A 19,737-nucleotide genomic window follows, 5' to 3' on the forward strand; every position below is an offset into this window, starting at 1 on the left:
CCTCTCCTCTCCTTGGTTGAGCAGGTCGCTAAGCACGGCCACGTCTTAGCCCTCCTCTGGTTGGAACACCTAATTTAAACCTCCAGCATCTTCAAGTTCCAATTAAACCACACTGAAGGTTGTGATTGGCTCAGCTTGTCCACCTCTAGGCCAATCAGTTACGATCAGGGAGGCGGGGCCACGTGCTGGAAACCTGGCTGCCAGGACCTACCCCTACTACCCTGGAAACCTGGGCAGGGTAGTACACCAAGTTCCTGAAGGTCTTCGGCCATGAAAGGGGCTATGTAGGTGTGGAAACTCTTCGGGCAAGTTTTCTGTGATTTTTTTCTTGCTTAAATATTTCTTTACATATTAAACGATATACAGAAAGACATTCTATTGTCTACATAGTCTAATGTACAGAGGATCTAACTCGTAAGACACAGCTGCTCAATCTGAACATGACTATCATTTCTTAGTACCCATCATACTAACAGGGAAGAAAAGCAATTCAAGCAACTGGAGTTAATCTTCCCTATCTTTCACCCCAGAGATAAACCCAGGTCACTTAATTCTCCCCAGCTGAGTATGCAGCTGACATTTTAGTGAAGGAAGCATAAAAATGATTTCTGGCTATGTAGGTGTGTTTCATGCAAACACTCTTCTTCAGCAGCTCCTGACTTCAAAGGAGAACTCCAAGCCCTAGCAGGCACGTTTGGTGCTTAATACATTTAAGAAAAAAGAATAGAAGTTATATGGTTTCCCTGGAAACCATTTTCTAAAGAAACTCGCACAAGCACCTTCTCCAGAAGCAGGTGCTGCTGCCTGAGGATTCTTCTCCGCCCCCCCCACCCCCCCCGCGGAGCCATTCATTAAAGGGTCAAGGCCAAGGTTCTGCTGGCTGTAGCTCCAGGAGCAATGGTTGAGCTTGTTTTACTTAAGAGTTATTTAGTATCAAGTCTCTCTTTACTACCTGGTTCTAGGAGAAAAATAAGCCCAGGTGGCTTTTGGCATCTTGAAAACCATTGGCAAGTACTGGCTTATCCAAGGCAAGTGGAAGAAGTCCCATGGTGTCTATCAGAATGGGTGATGGGGATTCCTCAGGGAACAAGAGGCGACAGCTCAGTAATTATTATAAGTGATTTGAATCTGAATTCTCAATGCAGTCATGTTCAGATTAGAATAAAAATGACCTGGGAAAGAGCAGTGGAGATCAGTACCAGGTCCAGGGCCTTTCTCAATACCTGTGGTCTTTTAGAGTTTTGGAGTAAGGTTACCAAAAAAAAAACTATCAGGTTTGTTTGCAGAATTTTCTGGAAATTATTGATACCTTGATTCCCAAAGTGCCATGGGAGCCAGGTTGAGAATGCTTCCTACCTAGCTTAAAGGGATATATTATGAGCCACCAGCTTATATAAGTAACCCCTTCTTCCACTGCACATTTCACAATCCTCCTGTTTCCTCCCCCTCCCATCTCCATAACAACCAGAATTGGTATCAGAAAGAAATCAGCCTGCCTCTTTGACTTTTGTCTCTAATTTAAGGACGCTTAACTTGGGAGGTCTACTTTATTTCTTCCTTGGGAACTCTTCACATTTTAAGGCATCAGTTCAATATCTTGGTTTCAAGATCCTCCCCCATGTCCAACATCAATAGAGAAGATGAAAATCCAGCAAATCACATTGGGAAAGGGGATATCATTCTAAGATATGGAAGAGACTGTATGATTCCTTTTAATAGATCAGGACAGGCAGTACAATTATAATACTGACTAGTCTGGTATAGGCAAGAGAAAGAAATGTAAGTCAGAAGAGCACTCACTCCAGACTCCTTTACTAAGCAAGGCCTCCAAAACTGTGTCCCATTTCCACTTGAAGTCATCCTCAACACTAAAGATCCCATGAGGTCAAAACTGAAAGTACCCAATCTACTTTAAGATAATGTCCTTTCTTTTTCAATATGATTATCAAACATTTATATGCCAGATACCATGTGAAATCTTTGGAATTCAGAATTAATAACACACAATTCCTTCAGAGACAGAGTCATTAAGTCTCTTACCTATATTCTTTCTGGTTCATTTTTAGGGAAAAATCATGTTTCCTAATTAATCTGGGTAAAATATTAGATAGGAAAAACTTTTTTGAATCAACTGGTTTTCTAAATTTTCTAAAACATAAGAGCTCAAGTTCTTTAAATGTTTATCACATCAGTTTATCGCTGATGAATGATTCTTATCCTTGCCCCTCTTAAAAGGAAAATGGAGCCAGAAATCCAAATTAACATGGATTTGTATAAACAATAACTACCATCAGCCCACCTGCAAAGCTCAATAAAGGCTCATCATTCTGTTTGTGGCCCTACCCTCTAAATTCAGCCCTCTGTTTCTGCAATTAACATGAAATATGATGTTGATTGATAACTAAAACTGCACTTCCTTTTCCTCAAATTTCCTGGAACTCTCTTAAAATGTTATATTTATCTTAGTTAAATATGTAAGGCATATTTTGAATTCTTGTAGTATTTTGTCTTCACCAAGCACGTCAATTGACTTGAGAATATTTTGAAGTTACACAAATCTGGATGGATATAGAAACTGCAGAATAGAATGAAAGATTTCAGGACGTCTAACTAGACTAAATAATCAAATGAATAATATTGTGACAACTAGAATTGCTAGAATCTAAATGTACTCAGATTAAAAGAAAATCCTCTCATGGACTTTTCCCAGACAGCCACAAAATATATCATGGACACTTGCAAATCTAACATCCAAGAGTTCAACTACTGAAGGGCAACTCCAAAAGTCCATGGTGTATACAACTGATCATTTTGTGTAGGAAGCCGACTTTGAACCCAAGCTTTGAGGCTCATGTGAGGAGTTGGGGCACTTAGCTAATGAGTGAGTCTTTCTGACCCATCTTATTCATATCTCTACAATTCTTTGGGGTGTACATAAAAGCATTCACAAGTGCAATGTCAATGCCATTTGTTTATTGCTTTGCATGGTTGGTAGTTATCAATGCTATGCTTTTGTAGTTGGAAAATCCATTTATTCCCTAGTGCACCAAAAATTAGTGTTAATCATTAGAAATTCTGTAGTGAGCAAATACACGAAAAATCCCTGTTCTCATGGACTTACACTATGTAGTACAGACAGACAGTAAACAAATGAGATAATTACAGATTGTAATAGGTGTGATTAAGGCAATAAATTTGGTGATGTGTTACCAAGTAAATGCAGGAGGACAACCATACACAGATGCGTCAGGAAAGACCTTCTGAGGAATTGACATCTGAGTCAAAATTAGAAGGAAGAGAATTAGGGTGCCAGTACTTAGTTAATTATTAGCTGTTGCTGGAGAAAATTAAGTACAAATAGAAATAGACAATGCTATTTACCTGTTCCGGGAGATACTTAAGTATCAAAAGCCCTCTATGGGATGGATATGATACATTTAAATGCCTTTGCATTATGCATCTGCTTTTTGATGAGATATTTCATTCCTCAGGATGAAACAGAACCCCTGCTTGGCTATAATGTGTTATTTCATTAGGATAATCTATTCTAAACCTTATTTCTTGTAGGTGTTTTCTGTTACCAGCATAAGTGTTACCTTAGAGCAAAAGTGAATCAAATGTACAAAATTCAATTGTATTTCTATACCCTTGCAAGGAACAATCTGAAAATGAAATAAAGAAAAAAATTTCCATTTATAGTAACACACGAAAGAATAAAATACCTAGGAATAGATTTAATAATAAAGTGCAAAACTTATACTCTGAAAACTATGAAATGTTGAAAGAAATTAAAGGAGATGTAAATAAATGTAAAAGTATCCATATTTATGGATCAGAAGATGATATTGTTAGGAAGGCAATACTCCCCAAATTGATCACAGAATCAACACAGTCTTCATCAAAATCCGTTGGCTTTGTTGTAAAAATTGACAAACTGATCCTAATATGGAAATGCAAGGAACCCAGAATAAATAAAACAATTTCAAAAAGAAAGAAGAAGGTTGGAGGACCCACATTTCCCAATTTCTAACCTGACTACAAATATACAGTAATGAAGACCATATGGTACTGGCAGAAGGATAGACATATTGATCAATGAACTAGAACTGAGAACCCAATCTGAAAATGGACAAAGGATCTGAATAGACAGTTCTCCAAAGAAAATATTAAATAGTCAATAAGCACACAAAAAGATGCTCAATATCATTAGCCTAAATCAAACTCACAGTGAAATACCACTTCCTACCCACTAGGATGGCCATAATCAAAAAGAGAATAACAAGATTGGTGAGGAGGTGGAGAAATTGGAACCCTCCTACACTGCTGGTGGGAATGGAAAATGGCACAGCTGCTTTGGAAAACAGTCTGGCACGTCCTCAAAAGACTGAACATTGAGTTACCATATGACCCAGCAATTCAACCCTTAGGTTAGAGAAATGCAAACCTATATCCACAGAAAAACTAGTACAAAATGTTCATAGCAGCATTATTCATAATAGGCAAAAATTAGAAACAACCCAAGATTCAGCAGTTGATGACTGAATTAAAATGTACAATGGAATATTATTCAGCAACAAAAAAGAATGAAGTATTAATACATGCTATATTAGGGATGAACACGGCAAACAGTATGCTAAGTTTATGTGAAAGAAGCCAGTCACAAAAGACCACATACTGTATGATTTCAGTTATATTAAATGTTCAGATTTGGCAAATCTATAAAGACAGAGATTAGTGGTTAGCAAGGGTTGGGGGGTGTGACGGGGCATGGGATTTCTTTTTGAGGTGATGAAAATGTACTAAAATTGATTGTGATAATGGTTACACAACTCTGTGAATATACTACAACTGTACACTTTAAATGGGTGAATTGTATGGTATGTGAATTATATCTCAATAAAACTTTTATATTAAAAAAAGTAAAGAAAAAAAAAGCCAGAGACAATACCAGGAAACATCAATGGTCCAGAAGATCAGAAGAGTCAACAAGAATTAATTAATTATGTATTTCTTTAATTAATTAATTAAATTTTTTTTTAGAGAGAGGGCATGAGCGGGAGACGCAGAGAGAGAAAGAGAGGGAGAATCTCAAGCCGACTTCCCACCCAGCAAGGAGCCCATGCCACGACCCTGAGATCATGACCTGAGCTGAAATCAAGAGTCAGACCCTTAACCAAGTGAGCAACCCAGGTGCCCCAACCAGAATTTCTTAAGTCAACTTATCTACCTTGCTTTTAGGTACAACCTCTGTGTAATAACACTAGATGAAAATCTGTTGTTTTTAGGCCCTAAAGTAAAGGAGCTTTTATAAAGTAAAATATCTAAATATCTAAAGTAAAGTATCAGGCACTTCAATAAACCATTCCAGTTGTGACAACAACTCCAGGAATCAACAAACAAGAGTGTTTTCTAAGACCAACAGCATGTTAGATTTTAGGCTAAGATTAATCTCCCTTGAGGAGAAAAGATTAATATAGTAATTACTGTGTTTCCTATTTTTCTGGGTGTTTCTCTTCTAGAAACAAGACCCTGGTACTAATCTACTATGCCTCTGCTCTACTGGTCTCATCTCAGGCTTGATTCCTTACTGCAAAGACTGAGTGGAAGTCTCCCATAGTAATTTAGGATAAGAAAGATATCGTACAAATGCATTACTTTCTCCCAGCTTTCATGTCTCCCTGTTCCTATTGCTAAAATGAGGTTATCTGAGTCCATCAATTTCATGGGCTACTGTGTGATGACTGAGCTTATATACAAAAGGAAAAGTATGACCCAATAACAATAGCATCATTTTAAAAAATGGTAAGATATTGGTTACTATTTTACAGTTTTCCTAAACCAAAAGGTCGTTTTAAAAAATGGTAAGATATTGGTTACTATTTTACAGTTTTCCCTAAACCAAAAGGTCCTTTTTCTTTTCCCAAGCGTGCTTTAAAGGGCCTTAAGTTAAGGTTCTTACCTTCTCTTTGCCTGATGCCTTAAGTACGTTAGTATCAGCAGTTTTTAAATATACCACAACCTGGGCGCCTGGATGGCTCAGTTGGTTAAGCGACTGCCTTCGGCTCAGGTCATGATCCTGGAGTCCCGGGATCGAGTCCCGCATCGGGCTCCCTGCTCGGCAGGGAGTCTGCTTCTCCCTCTGACCCTCCTCCCTCTCATGCTCTCTGTCTCTCATTCTCTCTCTCTCAAATAAATAAATAAAATCTTAAAAAAATAAATAAATAAATAAATATACCACAACCTTATGAAAATCTGAAACCAGCGGCTGGAGAGTGTGCAGAAAAGTGCTACAAAGACAACAACGAAGAGCTCTCCAAGAAGACAGAAAGGAAGAAGTGAAGGGCGGAGGTAAAAAATAAGGAGGATTTTAATTTGGGGTTCTGCCAGTTTTTCTCTCTTCGACCCAACATATTTAGACAGTAGCCTGCGCTCAGGTTATACTCTCTACAGATGTCTCCAAAGCTGCCCTAGGGAGTTCTGGCTGAGCTATCCTTCATCTCTAAAGTTCAATAACGGGGGTTGGCCAGTTAGCTCAGCTGGTTAGAGTGTGGTGCTGATAAAGTTCAATAATGGAATAATTTTATATTATTTTAATATATATTATTTTAATGCAGTAAGAGCTTGTCACACTGAGAGAGCCTTTTGCCCCGATTACGTTGTGTTTACTATGTTCTTCTTTCAGAGTCCTCTGCTGATAGCATCCTAATTTTTCCAAGAGGGGAAATTTTTGTCTTCAAATGACAGTCTGTTTCAGCACAGTGATTACTAAATACTATATGAAGCACCATGGGGGCTCAGAATATAACTTAGACACAACTCTCAAGATCTTAGAGTCTGAGGAGTTGAAAAAGGGCACAAATAACTCGGATACAAAGCAGAGCAGGACAAGTGTCATCCATCGGCATTGGTATTTAGATGGTGGTTTCCCAAAGCTTTCCTCCTGTGTTTATTTCCAAGAGTTCCTAAGAATTTGAATAAAATGCAAATAATAAACAATCATTTAAATACGAAGTCTTCTGTTCACGATTATATATCATTTTCCTCCAGCTGGATTTCCTGGTAAAAACAACACTCAAGTCTTCCAGTGCTCTAGCATTTAGATCTCTCCTCAGTGGGAGATTTGCATCCTATAAAAGAAAGGACAATGATAAGCCTGAAAAGCAGAGGAAGCTTTCAAAAGTAAGCTGGAGAGATTCTGATGGAAAACTACTTAATTCTTTATGATCTTAAAAGATCCAGGTGTTTTTAGGTTCCCTCAACAGTTGAATGTTCCTGCAGACAGCTCTCATAAAAACACAAGTAACACTAACACCTTAAAATTCGCAAGTGTTATGCATAAATATTTGAGACACTCACAGACAAATGCAAAACTCCCAACTCCCTTTCTATACCGCAGAACTAATGGAGTGTTCTCTTAAAACAAACAATGAGGTTTCTCCCTGGCAGAGTTACAGAAAAACATCTCCTTTTAGGAGATGGGTAAGTGGGGGATGGGAGAAAAAATGGTTCTACAAACTCTTCATCCTCTGGGTGTGAATGCCACCTATTTGCAGCGTACATCCTATTCATTATATTTTCTCACCTTCCTCTAATGCGTCAACTACTTAACCCTAGTAGCATACCCACTATGAAACCTGAAAGTTTAGTCTTTGATAGGCCAACCAGACAAAGCTTGCTGGTAAGCCGAGCAAATCTCGTGAACCTCTTAAATATTTTTTAGTTGCACTGGTATGGCAAAAATCCCTGAACCCATATGAATTCACCTGTGTCTCTTACGGCAGGTTGATTCTACCTCCAAGAAGTTTTATTGACGTTCATTTGCTCCTACCCAGAACCCCAAAGTGGACATGGGTTTCTTGTCCAGGAGCAAACATCAGAGGAAACCGAGAAAGCACGCACACAGGTATCATTGGGAGGATGTACCAAATGTACCAGCCGTGGTGCCTGTCCCACCACCACCAGCCTAGGGGACTCTCTGCTTTGTTCTAAGAGACTGTGACCTCACGGGACGATAGCTGAATATGAGCCAATCCATAGCTTGGTTGGTGACCTATGATGGGTCCTGGTATAGAAAGTTGATGACTCTTTCTCTTGAAAATGTAAACTAAGAAATATTGAGAAGATAAGGGAGTAAGCACCTCACTCTCTCAGTTTCTCGTGTCCGTAACGGGAATGGTAATAAAAGCATTTACAACATAGCGGAATTTAATCAGTAATATTAAAGCACTTAGAACAGGATCTGACATAATAATAAACATGCCATAAATGCATCATCACCATCATCATCATCATCATTTTGAGTAGTTGTGTTCTATTCAAAAACCTTCCATGAGAATGCGCATGTAATAATATATGTGTAATAAGCTAAAAAATGAAAGTAATGAGGGATGACTAGCTTTACCAGATATGAAAATAAAAAATAAAGCCACTTAAAAATGATAAGGGAGTCATGCAGAAAGAAGCAGATAGAAATTCTTCCTGAGATTGACCCAAATACATACGGGAATTTAGTATATGATAAAGGTGGCATTTCAAATTAGTGAAGAAAATATATGTTATTAAATTATTACTAAGGATTTCTGGCACAGGAAGGCAGCTACTTGGAAAAATAAAATCTCTAACTCTCTGACCTGAGCAGAAATCAAGAATCGGACACTTGGGGCTCCTGGGTGGCTCAGTCATTAAGCGTCTGCCTTTGGCTCGGGTCATGATCCCGGTGTCCTGGGATCGAGCCCCACATCAGGCTCCTTGCTCAGCGGGAAGCCTGCTTCTCCCTCTCCCACTCCCCCTGCTTGTGTTCCCTCTCTCGCTGTGTCTCTGTCAAATAAATAAATAAAATCTTAAAAAAAATTTTTGTAGTCATGTATTTGATTCTTTCTTTAGACTATGAGGTCCATTAGGGTTAGGGTCATGTATCCCTAAAATCTTTGTCTGCACATATTAGGTACTCACTGGAAAAAAAAAAAAAGTTTAAAGATTGTTGCTGAATGAGCCACGGATAAACTCTGCTTCACTGTTTCGATCACGGTCTTCTGGGTTGTTCTCTAATTATGGGGGTCAAGCTAGAAAACAGAAAATTCCCTGGTAGCAATACTAGGAGGCTTCTACTTCTCACAGTTGTATTCAGACTAGACTGGAGAGTTTCCCTCCCACTACTCTCTTTGCACAAATGAGACCCTAGTCATCAAATGCCACTGCTTAGGAAGGGTTCTATGCTATGGCCGGGATGGTTCTATCAACCAGTGGCTGAATATATAAAAGTAACAGGCAAATACTCTGAAGAGTCGGAGAAGATGCTCCCGTGCCAAGACCCTCTTTCACACAATCTGATTATTGAAGATGATTTCAAATTAATGTCGTTAATTTCAAACAATGAGGCTCTTAACTGTATTTGGGCGACAGGCATTAGTAGCAATTCAGCTCCAATTCTTTCACGGAGCTAACGATTTAGCTTCTGTCGTTCCTCAGCCTTTTGGCTAAGATGGAGTGTAAAGAAGTAGCTTCTGAGGCCTTACATTCTATTACCAGGTTTTCCGAGAAATGAGAAAAACACTGAATTTTTTGAAGCTTAGGCCCATATTCTGAATCTGTTTTTCATTCCCACTTAACTTGCCTTGTTAAAAAAAAAATTAGAAGTTAAGATTTTGACATTGACTAATTCCAACAATTACCAGTATGATCTTCTCCAGAGCTAAAACACCATCCTTCTTCCCCATGTTACATGGGCCATTTGACAATATTTTTAAACATTCAATGCTTAATAAATCTTTAATGAAGTACTGCTGTTTACCAGTCATTTTGTCTTTATGAAGAAAACTGACACACAATGACATTTTCATGATTTGTTAAATCATTTTTCTAAATCCTTTTCTGGGTAATTAGAAAAATTGCCAGTAAGTTCCCAAGTCCTTTGTTTTATTTTTTAATGAGTTCACCTTTGCATTCAGGTGCCTTATAATACCTTCTTTCTCTTCCGTTTGGTAATAGATGGCTCCACGTTCTTGGTCCCCTTCAGTGACAGGGCTTTTTAAAGGCAGTGCAAGCCAAAGTTGTGTGTCCTGCCCCAACGCGCAGGTGCATTTGCAGAAACCAACCCCCAGGGGTCAGAATTCACAAACTAGAAGTGGCCTCAGGCTTAGTTATTAGCTCAAGAACCCTCAGCTCTGTTCCTCTGGAGAGTAAACTCTTACCTGTTGTGAGAGAAGTGGGGTTTTCCCCAGAGGACTTTTGACTTCTCTTCACCTGGTGATATAGCAGTAGATAACAAAAAAAGAACACATGTCAAAACCATTGCGGGTAGACTAACGAACCTTTTGTATATTGCACAAAAATGTTCCTGACTTGACAATTTGGTAACCATTTTAGTCTTTCCTAATCCTTTAGCAACGAAGAACATTCTTTGCTGATGTGCCAACTTGGACCAAATAGACCCTATGTTCACACTGACGAATTCTTACTCCTTGTTATGAGACCACTAAATGTATCTTCTTAGAAAGAAAAAAAAAAACATGTTTTAATATTTTTTTTTTAATCATAATTGAGGGGCACCTGGGTGGCTCAGCCAATTAAGCCTCCGACTCTTGGTTTCGGCTCAGGTCATGATCTCAGGGTCATGAGATGGAGCCCCACGTTGGGCTCTGTGCTCAGCACGGAGTCTGCTTGAGATTCTCTCTCTCTCTGCCCCTTCCCCCCCTGCCTTCACTCTCTCTCTCTAAAATAAAATATATAAATAAAATATTTAAAATAAAATTATAACTGATAAAAACTTCAGAAAACCATCCTCACAGAAGTACATTTGTAAAAAAAAAAAGAAGAAGTACATTTGTATGTGACGTCAGTCACAGAGGGTGGCAAATGCAAACAGTTGAGAAGTGCTTAATGTTTAAAATATTCATGGTATCAAAATTTCCGATTAACACTTACTACCTCTAGGTGGGTATTCCTGTTAGAGAGAGAGTTGCTTCTTTAGCTTAAAGTGGGAAATGACTCCTTTGGGAGGAAACACAAGTCCCAGAGTTTCCCGCATCCCAGGTGACTTTTGCCCATGGAAGGCCAAAGAGTGGGGGAAGCCGTCGTTGCGGGCCGGGGGCTGGGGGGTGACGACCGGGCCTAAGGCACCAACCTCTCTGGACATCATCAACATGGCAGACCCCTCTGATCATCTAGCCCCTTTCTGCTCCGCTCCTCAGATCCAATTTCCCTCCATTCTCCTCCTTCTTAGCACTTACTGCTAACCAGTCATGCCCTAGTTGATGGTAAAACAAAACCAAACCAAACCACACTTTCATTATTCTGAACCTAGTCAAAGAGGTTCCCTGCCTTCTGTATCATCTACTTTCCTTGCACAGAGGGAAATTCTGCTCTCCCAGAGACGACCACTTTTCTGAACTTATCTGGAATAGAAGCTGCTCTGTATTTTCAAGCTCTGCCTCTGAGCAGAAGTCTCCCTTTTGCACTTCCGGGTCATTAACACTTCCCTCAGCCCCTGTCATCCTCACCTCTGACCTCATTACACACTCGCCTCAAACTCAGGCACTTGTGGTATGGCTCCCTTCCAGAGGACTTTCATCTCCTTGCAGAAGGCCATCCATAAACGACCTCAGCCTCATAGTACCTTGACCTTTCAAGCCCACACCTGAAGTTTAATTGCTCCCTAGAATTGCTCCATCTCTGAAATCTTAGACTCAAATACCCACCCCCTGACTGCATCCTATTCTTCCAGATCACCACTCAACCAGACTGGCACCCCTGGTTCCGAATCCCACCCACTCTCTCCATCCTCTCAAACCCCTTTTGTTTTCCCTTCACTCTTTTCTGCCCCCCAGATTCCATGCTCAGTCCCCTCACTCTCTCACCCCTTGACCTACTTCTACTATCTCTAACTCCTCACCTGTGCGGGCTACTTACCTCCCCCCAGCTCTTCTTTCTTGGATTTTCAGGTTACCTACTCTTCCTGAGTGACCTCATCTACTCCCACAGTTTTAAATGTTACTTACAAGCTGATGCTTCCCAAATATCTCTCTCCAGCCAGATATTTTTCCTAAATTCAGGAGGAGGCACATACCTGAAGGTCTACGGAATATTTCCATTAGCATTTGCAAACTCACTTTGTAAAAGCTGAGCTAATCATCCCTCCCCCACAGTTGGGGTGGAAAGCTGATCCTATCTCAGTGAATGGTACTTGGTGTACCTAGTCTCTCAAATCTAAAAGTCAAGTCATTCTGGACTTCTCTCTCTTCTTTAGCCTCATGTATTCTTTCAATCACAAATCAGTGACTTATTCCCAAGTGTCGGGGAATCCACCCATTCCATATCCTATGAACCCTACTCATTTCCTACTTGAAAATGGCATCAGGATTCTTTAGTTGCAAGCAATGGAACCTAGCTGTGGCTGATTTGTTATGAGGGATGTATATATATCAGAAAGATACTGGGTAGCTTCCCAAAATGGAAGGAAAACCGACTAACTAGAACTTTGGAAGGATAGGAACCAATGGCTTACAGAGGTAGGAAACCTCGTAAGATGTGCCATTAGCTGATGAAGCTCCAATCCTCTTGTGTCTCACGTACCTCCTGACTAATCACCCTGTCGTAACCCCTCCCACACCACCTTGATGCACTGCAGTCAGTAAACTTTCTTTCTATAACAGAAATCGGATCAAGTCCCTCATTCTTAAAATCCTTCACTGGCTAATCCGAGCTTTCAGAATAAAATCCCTTAATCCTTAGCATTCATGAATTGGCTTCTCTTGGCCCCATCCCTGACCATTCCTCTCCCCTCTTTCCCCCTCACACCCGATTCCTGGGTCCTACTCCCTGCAGGTGCCAAACTCACTCGTGTTCTGGTGCCCACTTCAGTAATGATGATCCTGGCAGAAACAGAACTCACCTGGGATGGTTCAAAAGAAGAATCGCGAATGAAAGAACCACTTTCAGAGGTATAGGAAGGGTTACATGAATTGAGAAAGGAAGATGGAACGCCTATAGACTAGCCATGGTGGGAAGCCATTACCAAACTGGGGCTGAAAAGACAACAGAGGTATCAGAGCCCAGGGAGAGCTGAAGCCCAGGGGAGAGGATCCAATCCTTTGGAAAGGGTAGTGTAGTTGTTGGAAGTGTAGTTGTTGGGAGATGCAGCTACTACCATGGGGTTGGAATGACCGCCTGCATCCCCAAGTGATCCTCTGCTACTCTGTATAATGCTTATCACAGAGGTTTTCACACAGCAGTGTAGTGGCTCGTTTACCTGTGTGGCTTCTACATTTTCAGAGGACAAAGACTCTCCTTGCCTCAGCATGCCCCAAACATCCACAGCCCAGTATCGGGCACATAGAGAGTGCTCCACAAATGTTTGCTGAGTTAATGAACAAATTAATTGATCCAACTAGTTTCACATTTTTCCTTTTTTGGGGGGGAAGATTTTAACTATTTGAGAGAGAGAGAGAGAATGAGCGAGCGAGCGAGAGAATACAAGCAGGGGGAGAGGTAGAGGGAGAGGGAGAAAAAGACTCCCCCCACCCCCAGAAGGAGCTGGATGCGGGGCTCGATCCAGGGACTCCAGGATCATGACCTGAGCCGAAGGCAGATGCTTAACCAACTGAGCAACCCAGGTGCCCCAGTTTCACATTTTTCAAAGTGGAATCTGAAATCAGCAGATTTATAGGCAAGAGAAGGAAAGTGAGAATTGCAGGCAGAGTTTGGGGATATGTTTCTTGAGAAAAGAAAGGTACCACTCAGTGTTAGGCTCCTTCTGTCTCCAGGATTAGGTCTCCCAAAAAGTGTTTTGTGTTATTAGATTAATATATTATTATTTGCTGAGTCTGACTTTCAGTGGAAACAATGAGCAAGAACCCTACATTCACACAGTGCAGAAGGTGAGGGATGGGCTCCGTCTTCTCTGATTCGAGAAATGAAGGGTCCATGGGTATGAATGAGATTCACAAAATAGTAGGACAATCGGAGCCAAGAGAAGAGAGATTAAGCTTAACCGAGAGTGAGGGGACCTGTCTTGTTCCATATAGCTGGTGCGTGGAAGTGACAGTGAGGTGTCCCATAAGAAACGGAAATAAGTTGGCTCTCTGAGAGTAAATATAAACCAACACTTAATGGAAGAGATCGGAGATAAAGTTGCTCCCTCTTAGGCCTGCAATTAGTTTACCTTAAGAAACGTATAACTTTGGAGCTGGGGTCAGTTATGTCAGCAACCAATGTCTGAGCACAGGCAGGGCTGAGCTTGGGGAGCTCACAGTTCGGAGAACCTGAGAACCCGAGGTCCTTGGTCCAAAGTGAATTCACTAATTTGTAACAGATGGTAGAAGCCAGGCTGATCTCTCCTAGACACATCTGCTATGGGCTGAATTGTGAGCCCCCAAAATTCGTATGTTGAATTTCTAAACCCATCACATATTTCTGACTATATCTGGAAATAGATCCTTTTTTAATTTTTTTTTAAGATTTTATTTATTTATTTATTTATTTATTTGACAGAGAGAGAGAGAGAGAGAACAAGCAGGGGGAGGAGCAGAGGGAGAGGGAGAAGCAGACTCTCCACTGAGCAGGGAGCCCAACGTGGGACTGGATCCCAGGACCCCGGGATCATGACCTGAGCCGAAGGAAGACACTTAACCTACTGAGCCACCCAGGCTGGTGGCTCCTGGAAATAGAATCTTTAGGAGCTAAGTAAGGTTAAATGAGGTCATGGCAGGCCCTAATCGGATAGAACTGTGGCCTTATAAGAAGAGGAAAAGGGAGAGAGATCGCTCATGTGAGACACAGGGAGAGGCCACAGAGAGAAGGCAGCTGTCTGCAAGACAGGAAGAGAGCTTCTGCCAGGAAGCAGATCAGCTGGCAAACCTTGAACTTGGACTTCCCAGCCTCCAGAACTGTGAGAAATAGATTTCTCTTATTTAAAGCACCCAATCTGTGGTATTTTGTTATGGTAGCCCAAGCCGACTGAGACAGCACCGGATATCAACTTGGGCTCTATATTTGAACTTTTCTATACTCTGAAACAAAGGTTTTTCTTATGCAAAATTGGTCGTTTAAGGCCAAAACTTTAAGTCCAGTGACCCTCGATAAACCACCTTCTGTGATCCTCTGTTTCTGCCTCTGTAAAATGGGCATGACCATCCCTGCTCTGCCAGCCTCACATCATTGCTGTGATAACCAAGTACACAAGAACGCTCTGGAAACCCCGACGTGCCAGGACGCGCAGGGATCCCTAGGAGCCGCCCTAGGAACATTGGCTCCTAGGTTTCCTTTTTTTTTTTTTTTTTTTTAAAGATTTTATTTACTTATTTGACAGAGAGAGACACAGCGAGAGAGGGAACACAGCAGGGGGAGTGGGAGAGGGAGAAGCAGGGGGAGAGGGAGAAGCAGGCCCCCTGCCGATCAGGGAGCCCGATGTGGGACTCGATCCCATGACCCGAGCCCAAGGCAGACGCTTAACGACTGAGCCACCCGGGCGCCCCTCCTAGGTTTCCTTCCTAAGCAGAACAAAAGGTTATTATAATTCCCACTCGGAATAACTAAATGGGGAAGCCTTCAGAAGCCGCAAGAAAATGTCAGGCAGCGAATGCAGTCTCAAGTCCGTGCAGGAGCGAAACTTGGAACAACGGAGACAGGGGAAGGAAGAGTAAAACAAATGTGCAGCTTAAAGAAGAAAAAAGAGCCAAAAAGCTAAGAGAACTCTGGCTTCTCTTCCCCAGGCACCAGCCTGTTCCAAGGGGACGAGAGAAGGTTTTTCGGAGGCTGCGATCTTCTGCGGCTGGCGGGGCTGGCGGGGGAGGGAAAGTGGGCCATGGTTTGCTCGCGGCGAGCATGAGTAAAAGAGAAAGCAACAATGAGAGGAAGAAGGCTAAAGGCCTGAACGTGGGCTCAAGTAAGTGCCGTCAAACGTGATGAAAGGCGCGCGGCACAGAGCAAAGTTCGCGCACAGCGGCCCAAACTCCAGTCTCTCGGCGGAGGAGCCAAGACCCCACACCGCTCCCGTCGTGCACCTGCCCAGGGGGACGGGGGCCTGGCGACAGGGCCGACCGGCTGCTGGCGGGGGTGACGCCAGGAGGGCACAGGTCAGGGCGCCGGGGCCGCCGGAGGCCGGCAGTGGGCAAACAGGAAAGTGAAAGTCGGCGCGCACGAGCTCCTCCCCCGGGCCCACCGCCCGCAAGGCCGACTCTCCGGTACTTGACCTCTGGGGACCCCGGTCTCCTCCTCTATCCAATGGGGTGGGTAAAACTGGCTCAGCTTGCCCTCCGGGGTTGCCGGGAGAATCAAAAGAGTTCTACGAGAAAATACTTCCTAAACGGAAACGAATCCTACACCCGATCGGTAATCAGTGCAGGTATTTCTACGGAGCCCACCTCCCCGCCCCCCCGGCCCCCCCCGACGGAAGCACCCTGGAGCTTCGGTCAGAGCTCCTCCCGCTGGGGCCTCAACCCTGCCCTTCTCGGGAGCGCCGGGCCTCCTTCCTGGCGAGCGTGGGCCCAGGCTCCGCGGTGGCCGTGGGGGTGGCACGCACGCCGCCCGGGGTGCCCTTTTCTCTCCTTCCTCTCTTGTCTCAGAGCCCTGCCCAGCGACGGCGAAATACAGACCCCTGCTCTCCCCACCTACTTCCTCCTGCTCAAATCCCTCATCTCCCTGCTTCCCCATAAAGGGCCGGCTGCAGGGGAAGCGCTCCACCGCCCCTACCTTTGAGTGCGACAGAACGGTGCCCCTGTCTCCTGCCAGTTGGGGCGGGGGGGTTGCTTGCCTTCGCCGGGACGGGGCAGGGAGAGCACTGGGGGTCGTCCTGTGACACTCTAGAGAAGCGCCTCAGACCCATAGGGAAATTTCAGGGGCCCTCTCGGAGCTCCCTGAGGGGCACAGAGGCAGCTGGGGGGTTCTGTAGGGTCGCAGAGGAGGCTGCAGCTGGCTGGCATTTCCTCCCCACCCCCTCCACTTGCGGCTCCCCCTGCCACCACATGGCCGCCTGGCCCTACCCTGGGAAGGTTCTCCCCAGTCCCTAGCCTCCCGTGGGCCCCGGTGGTCTTGAGCCCTGCCGATCCCTGGGGGGCTGCAGGCCCAGCTTGCTCCAGGAGTGGCTACCCAGCCATGACCGCAAAGCCAAGTGGGCAGTGGGGGCGGGGATCTCTCTACTCCTAGAGTTGGCTGTCCCCCAAATGTGCCAAAGACTGCGTCTTGCCTCTGGGAAGTTTCCTCCTAGGTGAGTGAGAAGTGACTCCAACTAAGTGCTCAACTTTGTGTACATTGGAGCTGCCTGGAGACCTTATTAGAACTTGCCCGATGCCCCTACAGCAATTGAATTAGATGTGGCTGAGTGAGGGGCCTCGGCATCTGTGGCTTTTTACATTTCCCCACATGCTTCTGCTGCTCGGGATGACTTAGAAGTGCAGTTCAAGATTCTCAAATGAGGGAGACACAGACCTGGGATGAGAAGAAGGGGGCATCACAGAATGGGGGTACCCCAAATTCGAGCCAGCATCCCGTCACTCCTCTTCTTCACCCTCCTCAAACCATCCGTTCCCCTGTTCTTGAATTTCTGGGTCCTGCTGGGGTGTCTCTAAACATCATAAGAGAGGAGTGCTGGGTTGGTCAAGACTCTCAACTTTGTACAAACCCGCTTGCCCTGCCCGGAGTCTCAGTGCCCAAGAGCACACCCTCCCCACCCCCACTGTGCCTTCAGCTCAGATTTGAACCGCAGACAGCAGCTTGCCCAAGGCTACTCTAAAGACACTCCTATTCCAAAGGGTCCCTCGCTGACAGAGAGGAGTGGCAAGAAGTGGTGGCTGGCGAACCGAGGCCGTGATATGAGGAACTGACTGTACTGGGACACCGGCTACAACTCAGCACTTTTAGCTGGAGACTGAGGCACTCAGGGTCCGTTATAGCCATTAGCTTTCCCTTCAGGCATTTATTTATCTAACAAACTCTCGGAGCCAAGCTTCTGTCAGACCCCCTCACTGCTTCCTGCCTCCCTGAGGTTCAGGCAAGTAGCCCCCTTATCCAGCACCATAGTCAGAAGCACCCCCAGAACCTAGGATGCAGCTTAATCGGAACCCTTACCACCCCAGACAGCCCCAAGCCCAGACCACACGGCAGGAGCAAGGACTTCCTGCGTGGAGGGGGGCAAGGTACTTCATGCAGGAATATGCAGAGTTCTATTGCAGCATATGTGATACAGAGAGGGTAGATGCTTTTATAGCTGTTTCAGTAGTCTTCACGACAACCTGTGAGATAATGATTCTTACCTGCTTTACCGCTCAGTAGAAGCCCAAGGAGGACACATACCCAGGACGTAGGAGGCAGTAAATGCAAAAGCATTTGTGTGCAGGCCTCAAGCTTGGGGGCTGGGGGATGTTGACTGCTCATCAGTGGCAAATGTGTGCAGAGAAGTAGGTGCTACAGAAATCCCCTGATGCCTGGTGCTCATCACATCAAAGGGCGGGCGGGAAGTCCTGATCCATGCAAGAACATAGATGGCCCTTGAAAACATTAGCTTAAGCGAAGGCCACACGGTGTATGATTCCATTTATACAAAAGGTCTGAGACAAGCAAATCCATAGAGACAGAGTGTAGATTTCCTGTTGCTGGGGCTGAGGCCAAGGGTGAATGCTGAGTAAGTGTGAACGGGTAAGGGTCTCTTTCTGGGTGAGAAAAATGTTCCGGAACTAGATAGTGGTTATGGTTATACTGAAAACTACTGAATTGTATACTTTTTATGGTATGTCAAAAAGAAAAAAAAATCCAAGCGTGAAGAAGGTCTTCAAAATCTGGAAGCTTCCCAGGATTCCCTGAAGTTCCTAGAATAACTTGTGCAAGGTCCTCCAACAAGTAAGGGGCAAAGGCAAAATATAAGTCAAAACCTGTCTGGCTCTGAAAAGCCTGAGGGTTCTCTTCCATCCAATGTCAGGTTCAGCCCATCCCTTAACTCATCAGCAATGCCTGTTAGTGCAGGCTGCCAGGTCCTGCCCTCTTGACATCTCACGTGGGTCCTTCCGCACTGAGGAGTCAGGGCTGGGGTTAGCACAAGATCAGACTGGAAGAGTATATTGGCAATGTGGATTAAAGACAGCCCGTGGGTGGTTGGGAGAGCCAGGCTGGGGTGCAGGTGGGGGTGCCGCCCTGGAGGGCTGAGGGAAACTTAGAGGCCTGGGGAGAGAGGCAGGACAGGGCCTTTGCATGATCCTGGTACCTGGAACAATGTGCCACCCACGTCCCCCTGGGCACCAGGTCAGGCCTCTGTGAATGGCAGCCACCAGCGAACACCAGAACAATGTGCCTTGGGAACCGGAGCCCCGCCCTCCCCTCAGACACCATCCGGCGTCACGGGCCTGTGAAGCTCAGTCCCCTCCACAGGTCCAGCTGCCCAGCCCCTCATTACCCAGAAGCCATGCTCCCATTTCTGGGCCTTCCTACTGGCTGTTCAGTCTGCCTGGGGCCCTCTTCCCCAGTACAGCTAAACCCCTCACCTCCTTGAATCTTACCTCTTACCCCGGAATGAAGCCTATGCTGACCACTCTATTTCAAATCACGCGCACACACACACACACGCATGGGCACGCTTGCCTCTGTCTTCATACTCCTCACTCCCAGCTCATCCTTCACTACCGACCTTGGACATCATTTACTGGGGTATGACTTTCGTCATTTATTTTCCATTTCTCCCACCTAGAACATAAACTCCACCAAGTAGACATGTTTGTTTAGTTTGCTGATGTAGCCCAACGGCCCAGATCAGGG

The 19,737-nt window shown here is 44.4% G+C and overlaps 1 long non-coding RNA gene across 2 annotated transcripts; it reads right to left on the reverse strand.

The window, feature by feature from the left end:
• Positions 1–5,925: 5,925 nt before the first annotated feature.
• On the reverse strand, positions 5,926–18,429 carry LOC123835690 (uncharacterized). 2 transcript variants are annotated; one of them, XR_010406597.1, is made up of 4 exons: positions 18,246–18,429; positions 17,422–17,557; positions 10,191–10,242; positions 5,926–7,127 (listed from the first exon to the last, which is right to left on the reverse strand). It is a non-coding gene; the product is annotated as an uncharacterized LOC123835690 (long non-coding RNA). The 2 variants fall into 2 exon arrangements; XR_010406598.1 differs by lacking the exons at positions 17,422–17,557; positions 18,246–18,429 and adding an exon at positions 16,687–16,782.
• Positions 18,430–19,737: the final 1,308 nt, after the last annotated feature.

Source organism: Mirounga angustirostris, unplaced genomic scaffold (genome assembly GCF_029215605.1).
Source record: "Mirounga angustirostris isolate CCGP_5_RB_7025 unplaced genomic scaffold, mMirAng1.0.hap1 SCAF_12, whole genome shotgun sequence".
NCBI lineage: Eukaryota > Metazoa > Chordata > Mammalia > Carnivora > Phocidae > Mirounga > Mirounga angustirostris.